Here is a 22,129-nt window from a genome sequence, read left to right as displayed (position 1 = left end):
TGAATTTGAATAAATTACATTAGCCAGAGTATCTGAGGAAGAACACCCAGTAAATTTCCAGATACCCAGACCACAGAATACTCAAACATACATGAGTATAATAGTATAGAATGCCAAATAAATGTAAAACTCCTTGGGATAGTTATATGTCTTTCTTTCCCATATTAGGCATGGTATCATATACATAATAGGCACACAACTAGTGTTTACCAAATTCTGTTAAATCCAAATGGAATATAAAGTCTCTACCCAGGTCCAAAATAAAAAAAAAATGCAATTTGGCTTGCCAACATTTCATGTGAGAGAAACCTCAGGAAATGATGGCCACATTAGAGAGCATTCTTTTCAATCCTGGGCACATTTTATGAAAAATAATAACACAAACTGGAGAGTGCAATGAAGAAGAGGATCAGATTCTACAATATAGAAAGACTTGAAGGTGGAAGGGAGGGTGGGCATGGAATGGAATGTGATAGTTCATATTTGAAACATAGTCATATGCTCTACGAAGGATTAAAATTTGTGCTTCTTGGCTCCAGAAGACAAGTCCACGATCAATCCAGCCTTCTACAGGAAGCCTTTCCCAACCCCTCTTAATTCTAGTGCCTTCTCTCTGTGATTATTTCCTATCTGTACATAGTTATTTGTATGTTATTGGGCAGATATATGTTACAGCAGATAGAACACTTGGCCTGTAGTCAGCAAGACTCATCCTGAATTCAAATCCAGCCTTAAATACTTACTAGCTGTGTGACCCTGGGCAAGAAACTTAACCCTGTTTTGTTTGCCTCAGTTTCCTCATCAGTAAGATGAGATGGAAAAAGAAATGGTAAACCCACTCCAGTATCTTTGCCAAGATCCAAAAGGGATCACAACAAGTTTGACAGGACTGAAAGCAACTGAACAAAAAATAGTAAAAATTTGTATAGAGCTCAACACAACATGTAGTAGTTACTACATAGGCTTTCTTGAAATGGAAATGTATTGTTATATATTATGAATCCTCTTACATTCTGCTGTGCACAGGACATTTTTTTATTTCTTATTTTACATTTATTATGCTTCTTTTTCTTTTCTTATTATATATTTAAGTTTTAGAAACATAATTTTTTTTAAATTTAAAAATAAAATATAAGTCCCAGAGGCCCAGGCTCAGAAAGTCAGTGACCATGCCCATGGACCCTACCACAAGAAGCTTGGAACAGTGCCCGCGTAACCCAGGAGGAGAGCTCAACTTTAAAAGTCACAAAACAAACTGGAAAATAAGCAAAAAGCAAACAAAAAAGCCCTGACCATAGAAAGCTATTATGGCAATAGGGAAGATCAAAACACAAACTCAGAAAAGGACAACAATGTCAAATGCCTACATGCCAAGCCTCAAAGAGGACTGTGAATTGATCTCTAGCCCAAAAAGTTCCTTGGAAGAGCTCAAAAGGATTTTAACAAATGAGAGAAGAAGGAAAAATAGGGAAAAGAAATGAGAGTTATGCAAGAGAATCATGAAAAAAGAGTCAACAGCTTGATAAAGGAAGCAAAAATATATGGAAAAAATGTGCAAAAATTCACTGAAGAAAACAACTCCTTAATAAGGAGAATTAGTCAAATGGAAAAAGAGGTACAAAAAGCTCACTGAAAAAAAAAATAACTCATTAGAAATTAGAATTTGGGGGCAGCTAGGATAGAGCACTGACCCTGGAGTCGGGAGGACCTGAGTTCAAATGTGATCTCAGACACTTGACACTTACTACCTTTGTGACCTGGGCAAGTCACTTCACCCCATTGCCTAGCCAAAAAAAAAAAAAATTAGAATTGGGCAAGTGGAAGCTAATGACTTTATGAGAAATTAAGAATTTTTAAAAAATCAAAAGGATGAAAGAAAAAAAAACAAGGAAACGTGAAGTATCTCACTGGGGAAAAAAACTGACCCGGAAAATACATGCAGGAGAAATAACTTCAGAATTATTGGACCACATGAAAGACAAGATCAAAAAGAGCCTGGACAACATCTTTCAAGAAATTATCAAGGAAAATTGCCCTGATTTCCTAGAATCAGAGGGAAAAATAGTAACTGAAAGAATCCACCAAACATCTCCTGAAAGAGATCCCAAAAAAGAAAACTTGAAGGAATGTTATAACCAAATTCCAGAACTCACAGGTCAAGGAGAAAATACTGCAAGCAGTCAGAAAGAAACAATTCATACGTCAAGGAGCCACAGTCAAGAATTAGCAGCTTCTGTGTTAAAGGATCAGAGGGCTTGAGGGATTACAATCAAGAATCAATTACCCAGAAAAACTGAGCATAATCTTTCAGGTGGAAAAAAAGACATTCAATGAAATAGAGAACTTTCAAACTTTCCTGATGAAAACACCAGAGCTAAACAGAAAATTCAACAGAAAAAATACAAGACTCAAGAGAAGTATAAAAAGGTAAACAGGAAAGATTAAAAAAAAAGTTATTCAATAAGGTTAAACTATTTACATCCCTACATGAGATCATAAATATAACTCAACTCTATCTCTACTAGGCAGTAAGAAGGAGAATACATAGATAGAGGGTGTGGGTATAGTTGACTTTGATGTGATGATATAAAAAAAAATTAAGGGGTGAAAAAAAGAATTGTACTGGGAGAAGAGGGAAGGGGGAGGCAGAATAGGGTAAATTATATTATCCAAAGAGGTGCAAAAAGACCTATTAAAGGACATGGATAGAAGAAAGGGGGGTGAGCATTGTTTGAACCTTACTCTCATCAGAATAGGCTCACAGAGAAAATAACATACACACTCATTTGGGGACAGAAATCTATCTTATCCTTTAGGGAAGAAAGAGAGAAAGGGGAAAAGAAAAAAGGGAGGCTGATGGAAGAGAGGGCAGACTGAGGGAGTCAGTTGTGCAGAAGCATAAGTCAGTGTTGAGGAGGGATAGGGTGAAAGAGAGAAAGAAAAGCATAAGTGAGAAAAAATAAGATGGTAGAAAATACACAGTAATCCTAACTGTGGATGGGATGAACTGTCCCATAAAATGGAAGCAAATAGAAGAGTGGATCAGAAACAAGAATCCTGTAATATATTGTTTACAAAAAAAAAACTTCACTTAAAGCAGAGAGACACACATAGAGTAAAAAGCAAAAGGCTGGATTAGAATCTATCATGCTTCAGCTAAAGTCAAAAAAAAAAGCAGGGGTAGTAATTATGACCTCAGACAGAGGAAAATCAGAAAGATCTAATTAAAAGAGACAAGGAAGGAGAAACTATATCTTGCTAAAAGGTACCATAGACAAAGAAATAATATCAATACTAAACATACACGTACCAAATGATATAACATCCAAATTTCTAAAGAAGAAGTTAAGTGAATTATAGGAGGAAATAGTAAAAATATACTAGTGGGGGACATCAATCTTATCCTCTCAGAAAAAGAGTAAATCTAACCACAAAACAAGAAGAAGTTAATGAGGTGAATAGAGTTCTAGGAAATTTTGATTTCATAGACCTCTGGAAAAAATCAATGTGGATAGAAAGGAATATATTTTTTTCTCAGCAGTATATAGCACCTACACAAAAACAGACCATGTATTAAGGCATAAAAAAAAATCACAATAAAATACAGAAAGGCAGAAATATTGAATGCATATTTTTTAGATCAATATGCAATAAAAATTATATTTAATAAAGGGACACAGAAATATAGCTTAAAAATTAATTGGAAATTAAATAATCTAATCCTAAAGAATGAGTATGTCAAACAACAAATCATAGAAACATTCAATAATTACATTAAAGAGAATGACAACAATTAGGCAACATACCAAAATTTACAGGATACAGCCAAAAGTACTTAGGGGAAAATTTATTTCTCAAAATTCTTAGATCAATAAAATAGAGAAAGAGAAGTTCAATAAATTGAGCATGGAACTAAAAAAGCTAGAAAAAGAACAAATTAAAAATCCCCAATTAAACACCAAATTAGAAATCCTGAAAATAAAAGATTAATAAAACAAAGAAAACTATTGAATAAATAAAAGAGCTAGTTTTATTTTTTAAAAAATGGACAAATATTTGGTTACTTTGATTAAAAGAAAACTAATTACCAGTATCAAAAATGAAAAGGGTGAATTCACCACCAATGAAGAAGAAATTAAAGCAATAATTAAGAGCTATTTTGTACAACTTTATGCCAGTAAATCTGACAATCTAAATGAAATAGATGAATGTTTTAAAAAATTGCCCAGATTAACAAAGGAGTAAATGGAATACTTAACCCCATTTTAGGGAAAGAAATTGAAGAAGCCATCAATGTACTTCCTAAGAAAAAAACCCCAAGGCCAGATGGATTTACAATGAATTCTATCAAACATTTAAAGAACAATTAATTCCAATACCATATAGGCTATTTGGGAAAATAGGCAAAGAAAGAGTTCTACCAAAGTCCTTTTATGACACAAATTTGGTGCTGATATCTAAACCAGAAAGAGCCAAAATGGAGAAAGAAAATTATAGACCAAATATTATTAATGAGATTATAGCAATTATCACCAGGATAATATACTATGACTAGGTGGGATTCATACCAACAAATATTAGGAAAGCTATCAGCATAATTGACCATATCAATAACAAAACCAACAAAAATCACGATTTTCTCACTAGATGCAGAAAAAGTTTGACAAAAATGTAGCACCCATTTCTATTAAAAACACAGGAGAGCATAGGAATAAAGGGAACTTTCCTTAAAAGGATAAGCAGTATCTAGCTAAAACCATCAGCAAGCATGATCTGTAATGGGGATAAGTTTTCCCAATAAGATCAGAGGAGAAACAAAGAGGCCCATTATCACCACTGTAAACAATATAAAATATTTGGCAGTCTACCCACCAAAACAAATGCAAGAACTATATGAACACAATCATAAAACACTTTTCACACAAATAAAGTCACATCTAAACAACTGGAAAAATAGCAATTGCTCATGAGCTAATGATAATATAATATATATTGAGCTGATATTATAAACTGAGCTAATATAATATAACTGAGTTAATGTAATAAAACTGATGATTCTGCCTAAATTAATTTAATATTTCAGTGCCCTACCAATCAAACTACCAAAAAGGTATTTTATAGAGCTAGAAAAAAAAATAACAAAATCATCTGGAAGAACAAAAGGTCAAGAATATCAAGAGAATTAATAGGGGGGAAATGTAAAGGAAATGGCCTGGCTGTACCAGATCTAAAAATGATATCATAAAGCAGCAGTTACCAAAATTATCTGGTACTGGCTAAGAAACATGGATCAGTAGAACAGATTAGGTACACAACACACATTAGTAAATGACTACAGCAATCTACTGTTTGATAAACCCAAAGACTCCAGTTTCTGGGATAAGAACTCATTATTTGATTAAAAAAAAAACTTCTGAGAAAATTGAAAAATAGTTTGGCAGAAACTAGTGTGAGAGATACTAACAGTTTGGTTTCAATTTATCAACTGATTTATTGGTTTATTGATTTGGTTTTTTATTATTTTATTGGTTTATTGGTTTACACAAAATGTGCAAACAGAAGAGATTGGTTTTCACAGGTTCTACAGAAATAATAGATATTGTACTGTAAACATAGATGGTATAAGGAATGTGCAGGAATGTTGGGACAAGTTGGGGGTTAAAGCCAAGGAATCATATATAACCACTTGTTCTACTTCTATATTGGTGTGTGAGTTCCATGAAGGAATCTATACAGCCGTTTGTCATGAGAATCGTCAATAAAGATATCTCTTCTTTCACTTAAAAATTGTGATTTCATAATTACGCAGTTAAGTCTTGTTTGGGGAATTCACCGAGCCCAGTATCAGGCTGAATTCCAAATTGAGTCTCGGGCTTTTATAACACTAGGTATAGACAAACATTTTACACCATTTAGCAAGATAAGCTCAAAATAGGTATAATGATTTATACATAAAGAGTGATACCATAAGCAAATTAGGAAAGCAAAGAATGATTTACATGTCAGATCTATGGAGAAGGGAAGAATTTATGATCAAACAAGAGATAAAGCACATTACGAAATGCAAAATGGATAATTTTGATTATATTAAATTAAAAGGTTTTGCACAAACAAAACCAATGCAACCAAGATTAGAAGGAAAGCAGAAAGCTGGGGGGAAATCTTTACAACAAATTTTTTGGATAAAGGCCTCATATTTCAAATATATTGAGAACTAAGTCAAATTTCTAAGAATACAAGTAATTCCCCAGTTGATAAATGGTCAAAGATATGAACAGGTGGTTTTCAGATAATGAAATCAAAGCTATCTATAGTCATATATGAAAAAATGCTCTAAATCACTATTGGTCAGAGAAATGCAGATTAAAACAACTCTGAGGTACCACCTCACACCTCATAAATTGGCTAATATGACAGAAAAGGAAAATGATGAATGCTGGAGAGGATATGGGCAAATTAAGACACTAATGCATTGTTGGTGGAATTGTGAACTGATCCAGCCATTCATAAGAGCTATTTGGATATAACAAAGGGCAATCAAACTATGCATACCCTTTGATCCAACAATACCACTCCTAAGGATGTCTGTATCCCAAAGAGATCACAAAAGAGGGAAAAGGATCCCCATGTACAAAAATATTTATAGCACCTTTTCATGGTGGCTAATAATTGGAAATTAAGGGGATGTCCAACAACTGGGGAATGGCTGAACAAGTTGAGGTATATGAAAGTAATGGAACACTATTGTTCTATAAGAAATGATCAGGCAGATTTCAGAAAAACCTGGAAAGACTTACATGTCCTAATACTAAGTGAAGTGAGCAGAAGCAGGAGAACATTGTACACAGTAACATTAACTTTGTGAGATGATCAACTTCTATAGACTTAGCTCTTTTCAGCAATACAATGATCTAAGAGTATTCCAAAAGACTCATGATGGAAAATGCATCCACATCCAGAGAAAGAACTGTGAAGTCTGAATGCGATCTAAACATACTATTTTCTCTTTTTATTTTGTTCTTTCTTTCTCGTGGTTTTTTTTCCCTTTTGTTCTGATTCTTCTTTCACAATATGACTAATGTGGAAATTTTTAGTATAATTGTACATGTATGGCCTATATCAGATTGCTTGCCATATTGGGGAAGGAGGCAGGGAAGGAGGGAGAAAAAAAATAGAACTCAAAATCTTATAAAAGTGAATTGTTGAAAACTACCTTCACGTGTAATTGGAAAAAATAAAATACTATGAAACGGGGGGGGGAATAATGAGCAAGATGATTTCAAAAAAACCTGGAAAGACTTACATGAACTGATACATACTGAAGTGAACAGAAACAGGAGGACACTGTACACAGAAACAGCAACATTATATAATGATCAACTATGAATGACTTAGCTATTCCCAGCAATACATTGAGCTAAGACAATTCCAAAGGACTCATGAGGAAAAATGCTATTCACACCCTGATAAAGAACTGATGGAATTTGAATGTAGATCAAAGCATACTATTTTCACTTCATTTTTTCATGTTTTTTTTCTTTTCATCTTTCTTCTTTTACAACATAACTAATATGGAAATATGTTTTACATGATTGCACATATATACTCAATATCAAATTGCTTATTGTCACAGGGAGAAAGGAGGCATGGGAGGGAGAAAATTTGGAAGTCAAAATTTTTAAACAAAAATAAAAATTGTCTTTATATATAATTAGAAAAATAAAATACTATAAATCTTTTTTATTAAAATAATGTTCTAGGGATGTGTAGGGTGTCAGTGAAGCCAGAGAGTGGTAATCATGACACAGTAAGATACTTCCACATCTTCCCTGGCAAAGGAAAGAGATTTACTCTTCTTCCCATATCTGTAACTGCCACAAGCATCTATCTTCCCCCCACCATCTGCCATACATCCTATCCACTTACAGTCCTCTTATATAAGCCACATAACTCGAGCTAGCAAGAAAGAGTACTAAGTTCTTATACTAAAAGTTACTATATAGTAAAAGAAAAAAAGAAAGGTATTATCTGTACAAAAATAATTAATAAAACTAGCCACTCTCTCCTCTTCATCCCATCCTGATTCCTTAGTGAACCAACTCAACTCTACATTGCCCTCCTGTCCCGTATCATCGGTCCCTTATCATATTGCTGATAACACCTAACCATGCCTTAATGTTAGATTGAACCCACTATTCCTTATTCCTAAATACATGCTGCAGAATGAAGGTGGAGAAAGTCATACAACCACTCTGAGTTCATCACAAATTTATATTACATAATCTCAACAAGGCCCTCACTTCTGCAAAATAATCCTATATCCTTAATAACTCACTACCTCACTCTCCTCAGTGGAGCCTCCAAACCTTTTCAAACCTACTCAAATCTCCCTTTGCTCCCTCTTCTCTCCCCCATTTTCTCAGCTGAGAACCTTGCGTCATATTTCATAGAAAAAAAAATGGAGGCCATTCACCATGAAATCTTCTTCTCTCCTCATCCCCTGTCACTGGGATGCTTTCTGCCACTTTCTCATCCTTCACCACCATTTCACATGATGAAGTAGCCTTACTCCTAACTAAGGCTAGTCCCTCTAAGTGATCACATCTCCTCAACTAGGTTGCCCCCTGTCATCCCCAAATCCTACTCTTTGATCTAGTGACACTGACCTCCATGTTCTTCCACAAACAACATTCTCTCTGGCTGTCCCCAGTTCCTGGAAGGCTCTCCCTCCTCTGCTCTGACTACTGACCTCCCTGGGTTCCTTCCAGCACCAACTAAAATCCCGCTTCCTACAGGAAGCCTTCCCTAACCCCTCTTTATTTTAGTGCTTTCTTTCTTTTAATTAATTACTATTTGCCCTGTATGTAGCTTCCTTGTCCTTTTGTTCAAATGTTGTCTTTTCAATTAGATTATAAAATCTCCTTAGATTATAAGTAGGGACTGTCTTTTGCCTTTTTTTTTGAAGCAAAGAGAACTTATAAGACAAATGCTGTGAAACTAAAAACGACAAGATTTGGCAATGGATTGGCTATATGGGGTGAAAATGGGGAGGTAAAGATGACATGATACTGTGAGTCTCCGTCACAAGCAGAATAGTAGTACTCTCAAAAGTAGTTCAAAAGAGGAGAGAGTTGGAGGTAAGAAGAGAATGAATTGTGTTTGGGACAAGTCTAATTCGGGATTCCATAACCATCTGCTTAACCCTAGCAGTACCTGTGTGGGGTCCTCAAACACGACCAAAATTGACTTGAAGTTGCCCAATACAACAAACTTCTTCACTGTTAGCTTTTCGTGTTCGAAGAGTAATAGTCTACAAATATGAGCTTGGATCAAAAAGACTGTCCATGCCCCACTCTAATTAATTAGGGGGAAACATAGCAAATACTTAATCTGGTGTCAGAAGACCAAGGCCCCAGTTTTCTATGCCTCTCCCCACCACCCACCTATATGGCCTCGGGCAACTTAATTCATTAACTTCTCAGAACCCCTTTCCCACCAACTCATCCAAGTTGTTGTGAGAGACAAATAAAAGTCATAAAGAAATACAAAATGTTTTATAGAAATATCATGTCCTATCCCTTTCCCTTCACCACAAATTCAGTTTCTAGTAAAAACATTCCAATTTTTGTATGAATGTTATAGGCAGCTGGTGAAAAGCAGTTGTTAACATGAAATATGTAACAGAATCACCCCTTGGGTCCATGAACTTGGAAAAAAATACATCTTTATTTTCACTAACCTCTAAAATTTTAGCATTTTCTTTAATTATGAATGTAGGCAATAAACATTATTACAAGAACTGGTCCATAAAGCTTCACTAGGCTGCCAAAGGGGTCTGTCTATAACACACACAAAAAGGTTAAGAAACCCTGGTTTATGTGATGAAAAACTTTTCTTTAGCTCATTTTTATTTCACATTTGTATCTAATCACCAGGGATTGACTTTAAATAATTGACATTAAAAGCCAAGTCTATACTATAATCCTTTCCCCTTAAGTTACTTCCTACATTCTGGCTTCTTGGTCATTAAAACTTACCTTAATCTTACCAAGTTTTAGCACTTCGTATAAAATATTAGAGCTAGAAGGAGCCTCAAAAGGATCTAGTAAAATTTCATGTTATTGAGTTGATCTCTGAGGTCACATGTCATTTCCTCACCTCTTTGGGTCAGGGGCTCATGTGCCCAACTTGTAGGAGATACAAAAGAACCTATTCAGCTCTTTTTGTGGTGGTAAAAAATTGGAAATTGGGGATGCCTATCAATGGGGAATGGGTGAACAAGTTGTGGTATATGATTGTGCTATTATACTACAACAAATGACAAGCAGGATGCTCTCAGAAAAACCTGGAAAGACTTACACGAACTGATGCAAAGTGAAATGAGCAGAGTCAGAAGAACATCATACATAGTAACAGCAATATTGTATGATGATCAACTGTGAATGACTTTGCTACTATTGTCAGCAATACAGTGACCCAAGACAATTCCAAAGAAGTGGTGATGAAAAATGCTATCCACATCCAGAGAAAGAACCGATGGAGTCTGAATGCAGATTGAAACATACTTTTTTATTTTATTTTTCTTATTTTTTGGTCTGTGTTTTCTTTTACAACATGGCTAATATTGGAAATGCGTTTTTCATGATTGTACGTGTATGATCTATATCAAATTGCTTACAGTTCAGGAAGGGATGGAAAGAAGGGAACTAGAAAGAATTTGGAACTCAAATTTTTAATAAATGTTTAAAATTGTCTTTACATGTAATTGGGGGGAAAATATTTTAAGTGCCTACTAAATTCTTGCTTATTATCATTATTGATAACAGTTCAAGGATGAGACTAAAAAAGTAATTTGTACTATCAAATAGACAAGGTGCCCCACAAGCACTGGAAACACAATGACTAACCTCTCTATTCAGATTCAGCCAGAATGGGGGAACTGAGGAGAAAGACCACAAAAAGAAGATGGCTTTGGTACTTCCCACCAATCAGTATTTCCCACAACTTTTCTCCACATTTTTTCAGCAAAACTAGAATTAGAAAATTCTAATGCCTACTATCCTGGTGGTCTTAGGCAAGTCACTTAATCTCCTTAGCCTCAGTTCCCTTATAAATTAAAGGACTGGGGATTGGACCAGATGGATTCTGTGGTCCCTTGCAACTCTAGAGACTTAATCTTGTATAGTAGCTACTTAGTGAGCATAGAGTGCTTTTGAACATCTATTAGAAGCTCCTAACCTGTCAACACCACACAGACACAGCCCAGCTCTTTTATCAATGTCCCTCCCTCCAAGGCTGCCATAACCATTTTAACATGATCTTACCTATTAAAAAAAATACTTCATGAAGTGCAGTGGGAATAGTGTCTTTGGAAATGAAAGGCTGAAGGAGAATTCAAGATTATCCCCAGAAGCCTGACCTTCAAGAAAGAAATGGTAAGTATACAAGGTTCAAATTCCACTTCAGGCTTACTATGTGACACTGGGGAAAACACTTAACTTCCCAGTACCCTTAGGCAACTCTTAAGATTACAAGCTAAAGAAATAACAGATCTGCCTATGTACAGGAAGTTCCTCACCTAGAGGTCCAAATATCATTAAAATCATAGGTCTGTATTAAATAAATACATAAAAGTGAGTCATTTCACTCAAGGTCCATTTCATCATTTCTATTCAAAACAATTCACTTGGATTCCTGTCAGACCTTTAAAAGTAGCCCGTAGTGCTAGTGCGCTAAATAGGAAAGACCCCAGTTCAAATCTAGCTTCAGACCCAGTTGTGACCCTGGGCAAGTCACTTAACATGTGTCTGCCTCAAGTTGCTCAACTGTAAAATGGGGGTAATAGTGCTGAACTCACAGGGTTATGAGGATGAAATGAGACAATATTTGTAAAGCCCTTAGCACAAAGCTTGGCATATGGTAAGTAGGTGATTAAATACATATTTCCTTACTTCCTTCTATTCCTGTTCTATAGAGGCTATGAAACCATTGCAGGAATGTCATTTTTCTAGACCCTTCTAGAAGAACAAGAAATAGTCCTAGGGAAGGCCAGAAAAGGGGACAGGGGAGTGTTTCATTGTTTTGAGTAGAGGGCGGGAGGACAAATACACATGCATACACACACTAGCCTCCCAAAAGCTTTGTCTATGTCCCAGTGCAAAGAGTAACTGATGTCAGCCCCAGAAACAAATAAGCATTTTACCAATACAGTTTGCAATGTTCCTGACAGATTTATATAGTTTCAAAACTTTGATGTTTAGAAAAATAATCTTCAGAAGCACTTTTTGAGCAGGGTGTTCATGTCTCATGTTTAGTGGTAATTCCACTATTGCTACATTATTCCTGTGGAAAATCAAATTTAAGTGTCTGCAGTCAAACTAGAGCAGAAATATAGCTATTGAGGTTTCTCTTCAAAGGAGAGAGGTTTATAATCCACAAAATGCTGCTACACCAACATTCTTCTCCCCCTTTGGAGTGACAATCTGACCCCCCCTTTCAAGGGGCTAAGTTTCAAAGGTTAAAAAAAAACTGAGACAAAACACATATTGAAATAAATGGCATTCCTCTAACTAAAGATTAGTTTATTGGCAGTCTATCCTTTTCTCTGATTTGATCAAGTAACTAAACACCTCTAAAAGGCTCCCTCAGAATTTAAAATGAACCTAGAGACTCAAATTGTTCTGTTGAGCCAAAAGCATATCCTTTGAGTTATTTCCACCACCATCCCCAATCATCTTCATACTTAGCCCCAAAAGACAAATTGTCCTACAAAGGACAATTACACAGACTATTTCTATTTAGTCCTAGAATTAAAGAGCCAAAAGTGGTCCATTCAAACCATGAGGTCACACATTTCACAAGATCCCTCACCCTCTCCATCCAACCATAGCTCTGATAGCATCAAACAAGTTGCTAAATGACCTATAAACTTAGTATTAACTAAAAAGTAGAAGTTACTCACGTAACGTCCATGTCATCTTTGCCTACTGGGATTTTCCACAAAGAAATAACCAGCTCAGCCAGAAAATCTAGTTCTCACCCTCGGTGCTAATCCAGAGGTATCTGGGGGGGGGGGAGAAAAGAGTAAATATACCCACCAGAGTCCACAATCACCAGGAAGTAAGTCTCTTTCTCTTACAAATTGTCTAGGTAGCCAGAGCCAAAGTCTTTCCTGAGCCAAAAGACGCTGGCTTCATGTATGATTTCATTTGGGCTTCCTCCACCTACCAATTTAGCATTTAAAAAGATAAGGTCCCTTCACCCACTCCCTCCCCAGAAGAACTATGTATAGAAAAGCTTCCCTTAAGGGCTAAAAACCGAGAGAGCCAAAGCCTGCGCACCCCGTGTCCAGGGCTAGTTGGGTAAGTTTAACTAGTAACTACCACATTTGATCAGAAGCGATCCACTGGCTCCTACCCCTTCTCACCTATTCGTCCAAAATCCGTAATTATTTCGGGTTTTTAAGTCATTTCTATTCTATATATACGTGCTTTGGAAGGAGCATTGGGTTTGTTATACGGGAACCAGTACCCCTCAACCCAGCCACACTCTCCTCGAATAGCCTCCAGCCCAACCTAGCATAGGACATCCAAATAAACCGACAAACCAGCCTCTCAGATTGTGCCCTCGATCCCCACTGCCAGGACAGACAGATTTATTTTTCTTTTTATTTTCTCCCCCAGGTATCACTTACCTGCTGTGCGGACAGAACGCTATGCCCGACTCCTCCCCAACAAAGCACAGGTGAACTCGCACAGCTACCGCGGCTCCGGGAGCCCTCAGGCTACTTCCTCCTCCGCCTCTTCGCCAGCCTTTCTTCCTCTTTTCTAGGCTCCCAGCCCACTGGTTCTTTCACCTGATAGGTGGCGCCCAGCCTCACATAGCTTCAGACACTCAGGAATGACCTGAGAAGATCCTAGGACCTGGGCACTGCAGCCCGGGGCAGCTGTTTTACTGTTCTTGGGACAGGCCAGTAAGTTATAAAGGAGAACAGCAAGAAAGCAGATGATGGAGCCGTTTCTCCGATGAAAGTCTTGTGACTTTGTAGGGTTTCCTTACCTGAGGACAGACACTACCCCTGAATTAATTAGGGCTACCTGTCTGAGGCCAAAGGAAACCACTCACCATCTTCTACCTCAGTTCCCCTAACTGCACTTTTGGAAGTGCTGATGAGCAGTAATTTCACCTTAACCATTTGAACGAAAATTGCTAGAGTTACATAGCCAGTCTAGGACCTAGTGCTTCAAGTTCGTTTAGGTTTCAGACTTGTGAGCCTTGGGTTAATATGAGTTTTAACTTGACCATTATCATCTAATTGGAAACCCCCTCCCCCTTATATTACAAATGAGAAAACAGGTCCAGTAATTTAGCCAAAGTCATGTAAGGTTTTGTTGTATAACTGCAACAGGACACAAGCAGAGCTGCCCTTCCTTGTGGATAACTACATTTGCAATCAGAGATAGCTTGCACGTTTTAGGGATAAGGAAGTCTATGGACACTTCCCTCTGGCCATGTGACTAAACTGTGAAGGATTCTGGCACTTTGGGAATAATGAGGCAACCTCCTTATTGGCAGTTGATCTCAAGAAGAGCCCCCAATTCAGTGGATATTTAAAAGGGAGTGAGTGACCTGCCTTTAAGTACCTCATATTCCAGAAGCAGACTCTGTCAGTTCTGTTGGGTCCTATCTCTGTAGACACACTTCAAGCTATCTCAGCAAGGTCCCTACAGCTTCCATGTGGCAGTGAGAGCAGAGCAACTCAACCAAGTGGGGTGAGCCTAAGCCTTTGGCTGCTTTCACTGCGTTGTGTGTCTTTGCCAAATAACTGGTGCTCCAACAGAAATCCTGAAATGGATGTGTCTAGGCTTGGAGGCAAATTGCTGAGACCTTAAGTCCAAGAGTTGTAACTGACTGTTACTAAAGCGAGTTTCTGAAACAGAAAAGATCTACAAGATCTAAGCCTTGACTTGACTTGCCAGAAAACATTTACCTTAAGGGGAACAGTGAGAGCATAGCAAGGTGAAGTATAAAATACCTATTCAGCAGTCCCACACCTTTATATTCTGATGTTTAAATTATAAATTAGTGATTACTTAAAGCTTGTCAATTTGTCCTTGCGCAAGCTCTTCTAAAGGAAGTAAGTAGGTGTGCAGTACCCAATTTATATTGTGCATTGAGTGCCTTTCTACTTTCCCCTTTTGGGGAGACCCCAGATATGAAATAAACCTAAATGAAGTAATTTTCTCCCAAGCACTGAGGATGTAAAGAGCCACAGAAATGAGTGCATGAAAAATGTAAAGAGTATAAACAAGGACTTGACGCCTCTCATTAGAGGCTAGGCTCCCCTAGAACTGAACCCAGTCACTATTCTTCAGCATGAGTCTAGTGAAAGGGGTCCATTAGAGGAGAGGAAAAGAGCTTAGCACTTCCTTGGCCCTAGCAGCAGTTAAAATTGTTACATAAGAAATAGCTATAGAGGTTGGTCCTCATTTATACCCATTAGGGGGTTTATTTCCCTCAAAGAAAAAACACTCTTTTAGATGGTTTCCCAATAGCTTAGAACAGCCATGTTAGCGAATTGGATTTTGTGGCTTACTCCTCAAGTATCTCCCATTTTCATACATTAAGAACACACGTGTATTCTTTTTGAGCTTCTGCCTCAAGCAATCTTTCTATTCTTCTGGTGTCCAGAAGTCATCAAAGTCAAATACATAAGGATCTATTCCTGAATTTGAAAAATCTCATAAGTACTGGCTTGATGTGATCTACTTCCAAGCCCCTTATTCTTTACCTAATGCTGATTTAAGAGACCTTAGCTTCTACAGGACTAAGGCTGAATGTTTTTTATATGAATACATCCAACATCTATATAGCCATCTAATATGTAACTTTAGTAGAAGGTGGATCTGTTCCTCTGGTTATGTCCAGATGGAGCTATATAAGGATTCTGTGACTTCGATTCCCTTGATCTCTTACCTTTCTGAGAAAAATGGTTTTGTACACTGTTCTATTGCTCATTTGATCCTCTAGGGTCTCTGCTTTTGAATCTGCATATTCAGTGTAGCTCCTTGATTTGCTTTCAGTACCCATACTTGAAAAGATGCTTTGGGGCCAGTGGATCTTGAGCACTTCTTGCAGACATACTTTTAAATGCCATCTCTTTGGTAGTTGCCTGACCGTGGCCAACTGGTGGCAGATGTTGGGACTCAAGATTAATGATGGGCAGGTGCAGCTTGAGCGTGTGTATTAGACCTCTCAGGTTTTTTCTATTCTAACCTTATCTGCTTTCTCAATTGCTAATTGACCTCTAGGTGTCTCTGTAATCAAGTATCTGCTTTGACTTAAACAGTCTGGTGACTTCATTTTTCCTTTGCTCTCAACAGTAGAATTGATCAATGTGTATTGTTCTTCAGTTACATCCGACTCTTTGTGACCGGGTGGATCATATCAAGCCAATACTGGCCATAGAGTTTTCTTCGCAAAGACTGGAGTGATCTGTCATTTCTTCTTCCGTGGATTAAGGCAAACTGAGGGTAAATGACTTGCCCAGGATCACACAGCTAGTGAGTGTCTGAGGTTGGATTTTAACTCTGGTCTTCCTAACTCCAGGTCCAGGGCTCTACTCACTGAGCTACCTAGCTACCTCAATGTGCATTGTAGAAGTGATTCATGTAATACTTCCTTTGGAATCTCAGCCCCACCATATCACATTTCTAGATTTTACAGATATGCTTGTCACGTCATTTCAGGTTTTGTGACCTTCAGGACTTATGCAAAACCAAGCACAGTGCCTGGCACAAAATCAGCTCAATAAAAGTATACTGGAACCGTCCATCTGTTTGTCTATATGTCCATCTTTTGGCTCTGTGCTCAGAGCCAAATCTACCCTTCTTTTCTAACAGCGGTGCCTACAAATGCAGTTGCATGTTTGGCACATGGTTAATTCAATATTGTTTTCTTTGGAGGGGTAGTTCTGAGATGATCTCAGCTTTATATAAAGGGAAACTTTTTATTTATTCTTTTTAACTACTTATTTATTTTTTATATTTATTTATTTATTTGTATAAAGGGAAACTTTTTACTAAAGAGTAGTTCCAAATATCTCTATGGGCAAAACATCTTTTCTCATGAAATTTTCTATTTTTTAAAGCACCTTCTCCTCTCTAGAGGACAGCTTACAGATTAATTCCAAGGTACTATTTCCTACTTTCAAGACAGCAGGAATGTTTGAGATAGTATGGTGTAGTGGATAGGGCACTGGACTTAGAAAGAGAAAAGACCTAGGTTCAAATTCTGCCTGGCATATTTAACTAGCTGTGTGACCCTGGACAAATCATATAACTTCTCTGGATCTCAGTTTTCTTATCTGTCAAATGAGGAGCTGTATCTGATGACCTCTAAGGACTTTTCATCTCTAAAAATTTATGATAGAGAATGCATGTTATCCAGTGGGCTTGGAGTCAGGAAGATCCAGGTTCAAATCTCACTTCCAATACTTATTAGCTGCATGCCCCTAGGCAAGTCATTTAACCTCTCTGAGCCTCACCTTCCTCATCTGTAAAATGAAGTGGTTGGGCTATGTGGCCTCCGAGGTCCCCTCCAGCTCTAAATCTGTGATCCTCTGAATCATCAAATGAGTCTAATAATTCACAGAACACTGAGTTGTCACCCCTCCAAGACTTTAATAAACATTACTTTGCAATTCCTGAAGTTTTTTTCACTTCTTTTCAATGTTTTATGTCATTAGATTTATAATCTGCATTTATTCCTAATATCAGGAAACTCTACGTATTTCTCCACCTTGTTGTTAAGTCATTTCAGTCGTGTCCAACTCTTTGTGACACCATTTGGGATTTTCTTAGCAAAAACACTGAAGTGATTTGCCATTTCCTTCCATGGATTTTTATATTTATAACACTGTAATACTCTTCAACCAATTCAGCACCCATCTTTTTAGGACATTGCTCCATGACATGCAACAAAATTAGCAATATTAAAATAAGTAATAAGCATTGTATGCAATTTATATACAAAACATGGACAATAAAAAAATGCGAATTGACAGCAATGCAACAGAATTAAATAGAAGATCATAAAAAGTAATATTAATAACAGTTTTCAAGTACTTACATACAGCAGATAATACTGTTAGTGGCAGAAGGATTATGGGAAAAGGGTTTATATTCTGTAAGGCTTAAGGACAACATCCAACAAAATAGAAAATTAAATTGGAAACAATCAAGACTTTCCTGTAATAAATGACTGTAAACATCACAGTAGAAAACCAGAATATGTAATGAAATCTGCACAAAAAGTAAAAACAAAGAAAAAAATCATTAAAAAGGAGATAGAGTAATAGTGTGAGAGACTGAGGGTATCCCCAATTCCCCACAACTAGGATTTGTTTTCCCTAAAAGACAACAAAATTTGACTTGATTGGGACTTGATTGTCTGTGGTCAGCTAAAGGCATAAAAAGTCTCACCCAAGTGGAGACAGGGCGCCTGTGACTTGGTGGATTTCTAAAAACTACATGAGTCACAAAATCTTGCCCCACTGACTAGACAAGTTAGAGATGGGGGAGGGGCATCACATCCAGAGAAGCTAAATGCCCCTGTATATTTATTGCATGTCCCTGCACTAAGGCAGGAAAATTCTTCTTTGAAGGCATCTGACAACACTGCTGAAAACATGCTAAAAAGCATACGAGCAAGCACATAGAACTGCTTCACTCATTGGTGACTGGAAAAGATAATGGCAAGACCATTATCCATTATCCAGAACCCAGGCAAGCATGCCATCATGAAACTGATATATAACATTGATGAACTTCTCCAGCCAACCAAATTTTGCCATGATTTTCCACATGCCCTCATACAACTGATGGTATCAAAGGCCTTGGTCAGATCAACAAATATTGTGTGCAGACCTCTGTCCTGCTCCTGGCATTTCTCCTGAAGTTGTTGGACAGCAAACACCATATCAATCATTCCCTGGTCCTTTCTGAAGCCACACTGACTCTTGGGTAAATGACCATCTTCCAGGTGAAGGATCAGCCAATTAAGGACTCTAGCAAGAATCTTGCCAGCAATGACTAAGAGAGAAACCCCCTCATAATTGTCACAGGACAATCTATTTCCTTTTCCTTTATAGAGATGGACAATGGAGACACCTTTGAACTCCTGGGGAATAACCTCCTCTTTCCATATAAGCTGGAAAATTTCAGTCAGCTTTTTATATGAGTAGTGAACACCCTGCCTTATAAATCTCCACTGGAATAGATTCAGCAAGAGCTGCTTTGCCATATGAGAGGAGCTTTAATAGCATTCAAAACCTCTTCTTCAGTTGGAAATTCTGCTGGAGAAGGATCGAATTCAACCTGAGGTGTATGAACAATGGTTTCAACATTAATTAATGACAGTCTGTTGAGAACACTATGGAAATGTTCAGCCCATCTCTCCAGGATCATGTCCTTATCACTAATCAATGTGGCTCCAATCAGCTCTGTTGAGATGCACCACAGGTCTTTGTCCCATAAATAGCTTTCAGGGCATCATAAAAGCACTATGGCTTGTTACTATCAGTGTATAACTGAATGTCATCTGCCTTTTTACTGAGCCAAGAGTTCTGCATCTCTCTAAGCTTTGCTTGTACCTTATTTTTAATGGACTTAAACACTGCCATCTTAGAGACAGAAGTACTATCCTGTTGATAAACCTTTTTGCTGATGACCGTGTCTAGAGATATAGTTTTTCCCCTAAGGTCTTCTTTAGCATTATCCCATAAGTTTGGGTATATTGTCTTAATCTGTAATGCTTTCATAATTTTCTTTGATGAAAAAAAATTGTTCTTGACCCTACAATTCTTTGGGATTAAATTATTTAGTCTCCAATTAATTTTTAACCGTTTCTACAAAGGCCTTTTATTGAATATAATTTGATTATGTTGTTAATAAAAATGTTTAGTATTTCTGACCTTCCACATCTTTTCGTGAAATTTTTATTCCCCAAAACGTGCTAAATTTTTGTAAAGGTACCATTCAGGGCTGACAAATATGTATATTCCTTTCTACTCCTATTCAAGAAAGTTATCATCTCTTAGTTTGTCTAAAGTTTTATTTAGGTCCTTTGCTTCTTTCTTGTTTGTGTTTTTGTTACATTTGTCTAGATATGAAAGGACTACAGCAAAGTCCTCTATCATTATTGTTTAACTATTTCTCCACGCAATACTGTTAAATATTTCCTTTAACTATTTAGATGATGTGCCATTTGCACTCTCTCTCTCTCTCTCTCTCTCTCTCTCTCTCTCTCTCTCTCCATATATACACACACATATGCATATATGTGTATATCTATACATATAGATGTATATATATATATATTCCATATTTATATTGATTTGTTGTCTATGATGCTTTTAAATTTAAAGTAGTTTTCCTGCATATTTCTTTTTAACATGTCTATTTTTACTCTAGCCTTATCTGACATTGTAAATATCTCAGCTTTTTTTAGTCTACCTGAAGCATTTTAAAATTTTTTGTTCCAGTCCCTTATTTTGACTCTTTTATCCCCTTTCATTTTATGGGTGAATTTCCCCACTTATGTCCGTGATTAGGATTATTAATGTTGTATTTTCCCTCATTCTGCAACCTTTCTTTCATGTTTGTATAGTCTTCATTATATACATCGCTATTGTATGAGATAGTGAAATCCCTCCCTAACTTCCTCCTTACCTCACTCATATATTACCCTTTCTCTAACTTTTTCTCTTTTCCTAAGACCATTCAAAGAGGACAAAACCACCAATGCATGCTCTCTAGAGCTTCTTTAATTTTCTCCATGGCCAAAAAAGACATTAAGGATTCTGAGAGAACACTTGTTTCTTCTTCCACTACAATTCAGCACTATGTAGTCCTTTTATATTGATATATTATCAAATACATATTATATATCAAATATGTTTACATTTCTATATTTCTCTTGACTTCTGTGTTTGCATTTCAAAATCTCTACTCAGTTCTCAATTTTCAAATAGGAATGTTCAGGAGTCCTCTATTTCATTAATAATGCATTTACTAACCAGTAGAATTATACTAAAATTTAATATCTAAGTTATTCTTTAATATTTAATTTAATTTAATTTAACCTTTTGGAATATTGTATTTCAAGCTTTCCATTTCACTAAAGTACCAGCTGCCAAGTCTTGTGTGATCCAGACTGTGGTTCCTTGCTGATTTGCCTTTTTTTTTTTTTGGTCTGCTTTTAGCATTTTTTTTTACCTAACAGATCGGGATTTTGGCTATAACATTCCTAAGAGTATTTATTTTAGGATTTCTTTGAGGAGATGACAATTGGATTCTTTCTATTTTCATCTTGCCTTCTGGTTCTAATAGATCTGGGCAGCTTTCTTTCATGATTTATTGAAATATGATATACAGGGGTGTTTTGTCATGGTTTTCAGGTAGTTGGACAATTTTTAGATTCTCTCTCTTTGTCCTATTTTCCAGGTAAATCTTTTTTTTAATATATACATATTGTGTATACTTCTATTTTTCAATCTTTTGATTTCATTTTCACACTTCTTATATTGTGGAGTGATTGCCTTTGGCCTTTTATTTTTAGCAAATTCAATTCTAGGATAAGGGTTACCATTGTCTATAATTTTCCTCACCATTCTTTCCTTCTTGGTTGTCCTTTCCTGTAACATTAAATTTATATTTCCTTTAACATTACATTTCTTAGGGGCAGCTAGTGGTGCAGTGGATAGAGCACCAGCCCTGAAGTCAGGAGGACCTGAGTTCAAATCCAGCCTCAGACCAAACACTTGACACTTACTAGCTGTGTGATCCTGGGCAAGTCACTTAACCCCAATTGCCTAAAAAGAAAAAACCAACAACAACAACATTACAAATCTTACACGAATAAAGTGGTTTGCAAATCATGAAGCATCATACAAGTGCCAGCTATTATATCCTACTTCATTTTTTCCAGGTACTATTCTAATTCTTGTGGCCAGTAGATTCTTTTCTCTGAAGCTCTATTTAGATTTCTTATGGAATTACTCTATTCTTCTGAGTTTACCTCTTGGGCCTTTTTCAGACCCTGGTATTTCTTCATTTTCTTTGATTTATTG

General features: G+C 36.7%; 1 protein-coding gene across 1 annotated transcript in view; it reads right to left on the bottom strand.

The window, feature by feature from the left end:
- Positions 1–13,792, bottom strand: part of TMPRSS2 (transmembrane serine protease 2) — a 99,173-nt gene extending 85,381 nt beyond the window's left edge. Inside the window, exons 1-2 of the mRNA XM_020976261.1 lie at positions 13,694–13,792; positions 12,962–13,062 (exon numbers count right to left, since the gene is read on the bottom strand). The gene's annotated coding sequence lies outside the window, so the exon portion shown is untranslated. The remainder of the gene's footprint in view (positions 1–12,961; positions 13,063–13,693) is intronic.
- Between the last annotated feature and the right edge of the window lie 8,337 nt (positions 13,793–22,129).

Source organism: Phascolarctos cinereus, unplaced genomic scaffold (assembly GCF_003287225.1).
Source record: "Phascolarctos cinereus isolate Bilbo 61053 unplaced genomic scaffold, phaCin_HiC Scaffold_726;HRSCAF=1367, whole genome shotgun sequence".
NCBI lineage: Eukaryota > Metazoa > Chordata > Mammalia > Diprotodontia > Phascolarctidae > Phascolarctos > Phascolarctos cinereus.
The sequence above is the reverse complement of the archived record's forward strand: the minus strand, read 5'-3'. Positions and strand labels throughout refer to the sequence as shown.